The sequence below is a fragment of the Sciurus carolinensis genome, chromosome 3 (genome assembly GCF_902686445.1).
Source record: "Sciurus carolinensis chromosome 3, mSciCar1.2, whole genome shotgun sequence".
Taxonomy (NCBI): domain Eukaryota; kingdom Metazoa; phylum Chordata; class Mammalia; order Rodentia; family Sciuridae; genus Sciurus; species Sciurus carolinensis.
This window is the reverse complement of record NC_062215.1, coordinates 58,877,958-58,883,088: the sequence shown is the minus strand read 5'-3', so window position 1 is coordinate 58,883,088 and position 5,131 is coordinate 58,877,958. Positions and strand designations below refer to the sequence as shown.

Genomic DNA, 5,131 nt, shown 5'->3' with positions numbered 1-5,131 from the left:
CTCACTTAGCATGATATTCTCCAGTTTCATCCATTTGCCTGCAAATGCCATAATTTTATCATTCTTTATGGCTGAGTAATATTCCGTTGTATATATATATGTGGTATACATATGTACCACAGTTTCTTTATCCATTCATCAATTGAAGGACATCTAGGTTGGTTCCACAATCTGGCTATTGTGAACTGAGCAGCTATGAACATTGATGTGGCTATATCTCTGTAATATGCTGATTTTAAGTCCTTTGGGTATAGGCCAAGGAGTGGGATAGCTGGGTCAAATGGTGGTTCCATTCCAAGTTTTTAATAAAGGTATTTAAACACTTTTTCAGGTTGAAAGGTCATTTTTATTATTTTATTCTGTTATTAATTACTATATCTAATTTTCATTGCAATTTCATCAGAGAGCATTAGTTTAATTATTGCTACTTTTTGGAAGTTATTTGAGTTTTTCTCTGTGACCTTATATCTGTCCTTTTTTCTGCATGTTCAACAGGAACTTGAAAGTGAAGTGTGTTCACTACTATGATTGGAGCAATGATATGTATACCCTCACACACATTCATATACATATTTTATTATTTTGCTTAGTATTCTTTATCCTTACTTTTTAATCATTGTTCTGACTTTAAATGACAAATGTTTGCTTAAGTCTCTTTATATTGATATGTTTACATGTTTTCCTGCATCTCTGTAGTTTCTATTTCAAGAAAATTTTGCTGTTTTATTTGGTGCTCAGATATTCTAGATATTGTATTTTTCGTAATTGTGAATGTAGATTTCCTTTTACTAGGCAGCCTGCATACTGTTTAATCCTTTTTGTCCTGAGTTCTGACATGCTAAATATAGGGATCATGCTCTTTAGTTTATATTGGCCTCCTGTGCTATTAAAAACTACTTTATTTTAGCGACTTGTTGATCTCATGAAAGAGAAAATACATTTGTTTTCAGGGAGTACTAAAACTTTCACAACTAAGACACATTCCCCAACCTACTCTTTTTAGAAACAAAGGAATTTTCTTTGTCTCTGTCTGATTGTTCAACTCCATATCTCTGTCAGTTCCATACATGGGAGGGGAACAGGATTTTTCTGCATTGACCCTGATGTCTTTATCTGCTCAAATAGTTTTAGGGTCTTTTTATAACCTCTAAGATTCCAGATTCTTTGCTTTCAGTTCAGAGCTTTTCCAAAGATGATCTCTTCCCACTTTACCTAATTCAGTTATCTCTCCACCTCATGCTCAAAGCACCTGCTTCCTGGGCTGGGCCTGTTCAGTGCTTCCTTCCTCCTGGCCTTTGTTCAAGGGTTTGTTTCACTATGCTGTCCACAACATTCTTATAAAACTCTCAACTACATTTTGTCCCAGAAGTCTCCTGATTCTGCCTTGGACTGTTTGTATCATGAATTGTGTGAGTGTGCATGCATGTGTATGCAAACAGTTTTAAGATTCTGGAGAATAGAGATTCTGATTTCTTCTTTACTGTTTCACTGACACCTTGGAGTATCTAATGGGTCTTTACTAAACAGTTTGATTGTTGAATGCTGGTTTCTGGAAGAATAGAATTTTTTTCTGAAAGAATAGGAAATTTGTCTTCAGAATATTGACTTTGGACATGCTGGAAGCAGAACAGGTCCAATCTGGGGTCCAAGAGCTGTTTGAATGATTAGGGGACTCTGAATCAAAATTTTATAAGACATTAATATAGGTAGTTATGTCCATCCCATTAGTGTAAAAAGTCCTCTGAGGTAAAGGATTGTCACTATGGTATTTATCTGACACTATATCAGATTCATAGGTGGTACTCTATATCTGTAGAATGAATGAATGAATGCATGAACAGTTTTTTGACCCTTCTGAGAGTACCACTAAAGAGAAAGTACACCCAAATATTATTGGAACAGAAAAGAATGCAGAGAAATCAAAGAAGAAATATATTTTAAGTATCTTAAATTGTGTTCCCCATACTTTCTAGCATAGAGCATTTAGTAGGCTTTAATAAAATGTTACTGCATGCATAGTAGGTTGTCAATACATTGTCAAATACATTGCTATTTTTCCTTCTTCTCTAGAGTTCAGAGGATGGCTTGCTACGTAATTATCTAAAGTGAAATATTTTTATAGAATTTTAAAAGTTTATTGAAGATCTTTTTCTCTGACCTATGGGATCATGGCAGGAGGGAAATAAACCTACAGCTCTGAGTTCCTCCTCTGGGGACTCTCAGAGTGGCCAGAGCAGAAGCACATCCTCTTCCTGTTTTTCCTGTGGCTGTATGTGATCACTGTGGCTGGGAAACTGCTCGTTGTCTTGGCCATTGGTGCTGACACACAAATCCACACCCCTATGTACTTCTTCCTCACCAGCCTCTCATGTGCAGACATCCTGTTCATCTCCATCACTGTGCCCAAGGCCCTGTTGAACATCCACACCAAGAGGAAGTCCATCTCCTATGCAGGATGCTTGGCCCAGCTCTACTTCTTCTTAGCTTTGGGGGACATGGACATCTTTCTCCTGGCCACAGTGGCCTACGGACACTTCATTGTTATTTGCCACCCTCTCCCCTATGCAGTGATCATGAACTTCCAGCACTGCATGTTCATCATGATTGCCTGCTGGACCTTCACTAGTTATGTGGCTATGACCCACACCTTCCTCATATTCTGGCTTTCCTTCTGCTCTAAGAAGACTATTCCTGATTTCCTCCATGACCTAGGACACTTGATAAAGATCTCTTGCTCTGATACTCAAGTCAATAAACTTGTACTTCTCTTCTTGTGGGGGTTACAGTTATTTTAATCCCTTTCTTGCTCAATCAGGTCTCTTATATCCAGATTGTGTCAGCTATCCTTAGATTTCCCTCTGCCCAGGGAAGGCTCAAGGCTTTCTCTGCCTGTGGTTCACACCTCTCTGTGGTTGCCCTGCTCTTTGGGACAGTGATCAGGGCTTATCTGTGCCCCTCATCCTCTTCCTCTAACCCCCTGGTGGAGGACACAGCAGCTGCAGTCACATACACAGTAGTGACTTCCATGCTGACCCCTTCAGTTATAGCCTGAGGAACAAGAACATGAAGGCAGCACTGGTCAGACTTCTCAGGACCAAAGTCTCCTTTTTGAGGGGCCAGTGAATTCTGCAAGGAAACTGAAGGTGTTCCTCTACACCCTCCATGGAGCGCCCTCCAGAAATTTCTACCTCAGGTGTCTCATTACTGAGTTCCTCATGGACCTTGCTGTTCCCCTCCCTGATTACCCACTATGAGTTTGGTATTGTGGAAAATCAAGATTTGGATTTTTACTTTAAAGTTAATCTTTATGACTTGCTTATTTGCTCATTTATTTTATGGTCATGCACCACAGAATGATTTGTCAGTCAATAAGGCTGCATGCATGACATTGTCCCCATAAGGTTACAATAGAGCTGAAAAATCCCCTTTGCCTAGTGTCCTTGTGTCCTAACATCAGAACACAGTGCATTCCTAGTGCACTGCAGACATACAAGAGTGTAGCAACTTAGTAGTAACAGTGAAAGACTAGGCCACTGTTAAAGTATTTATTATAGTTTTATAATTTTTTCTACTTATAAAATAAAGTTTACCATAAAACCATATGCAGTGTTGTGCTGGCAGCAGCCTTGCTTGTCTTGCTTACTGAATTTCTTATTAAGGGGCCATGTGGAAGTTGAATATGGTGGCACATGCCTGTAATCTCAGTAATCAGGAACTGAAGCAGGAGGATCCCAAATTTAGGCCAACCTTTGCAATTTAGCATGACCCTGTCTCAAATTAAATGTATAAAAGGACTGTGATGTTGCTCAGTGGTACCACCAAAAAAAAAAAAAAATTCCTAGTACAACAACAAAAAAAGCCATGTTGATTGATTGAGCTGCACCACCTAGATTTGTTCACACAATTATGAAGTTACTTATATATTCCTTGGAATGTGTCCCTGTCATTAAGACATGATTGGCTGTACTTATTAGTAACTTTTCAGAAGGAGGATGAAATTATGAATTTTTAATTCTAAATGTCTGTGCAGCTTTTCATGCTAATTCATCAAAGTTTTATCATATAAAGGTGATAGAAAGTAGGTTAATGATAAAACCATTAACAAGTGAGGTCAATAGCAGATGGCAAAGTGTTTAAACTTTAAGTGAATGAGTGTATTTTTTCCTACAAAATATGAAATTATAAAAATACTTATTGCCTCAAGATTATGAACCATCAAAAAATTACAGCTATCAAAGCAAAGCTTGCAACAATAACAGAAGTGATCTATGCACTTTTTAGTAAAAATATTTATGAGAAGATACAATAAAATTAGTTTCACTATTTTGGGAATTGGCATGTAGTCATTCTCTACTACATCATGGCTGATTATGAATGTTATATGAGTTTGTCTGATTATAGTCCATGTATGTCTGAGGCTTCAACTGGGATTCCAGCCATCTCAGGGAATTTGGCACAGATGTTCGAGTAGCACACACACATTTGTTCTTCTGTATGCTAAGTAGCAACCCCTACTACCACCAATAGGGGTGAGGCAATCAGCGGTAGTGCCATGGTTCAGAGGTCAGGTGATGCCTTCAGAAAGAAGGAGACTCTCTGGGGAGGTGCAGCAAGTTGCAATCCAATGCCTTCTGTCAATACAATCCATGCATTCTGTCATTCAGATTGTAGTTTCCAATTTTATCCAGCTTTCCTACTATAATATGGGGCCTATATTTGTTTTTATTGTTGTTAAAATGAATTCAGCCTCAGTCCTTTCCATATAGGGTGTGCATACATCCCATAATTAAGAATTCCCTCAAGGTGGTAACCAGTTATGAGTTGAATATATTTGAGTAGAAATGTAGTGAAACAAGATACAGCCTCCAATAGTGTAGATTGTCCCATGGATATAATTGAAGGTCATCTTATCCACTCCCACTGCCCATTCTAAATTTCCCTTACTTAGGCTCTCAGTTTGGCAGATCTGATATAATGTCTTTGGTCTTCATTCATATAGGTCTGAGTTGTTAGTTATACTGATCTTTTTGTGTTATAATGACAAAGCTTTCTCTTTAATATTTATTACACTTCATGGAAATACTAAGAAATATCCAAGTGAAAACCTTAAGTTTAAGACATACCACTACCT

At 38.0% G+C, this 5,131-nt stretch overlaps 1 pseudogene; it reads left to right on the top strand.

Moving 5' to 3' along the window:
- Nucleotides 1-2,168: 2,168 nt before the first annotated feature.
- Nucleotides 2,169-3,123, top strand: LOC124979815 (olfactory receptor 1P1-like; annotated as a pseudogene).
- The last annotated feature ends 2,008 nt before the right edge of the window (nucleotides 3,124-5,131 follow it).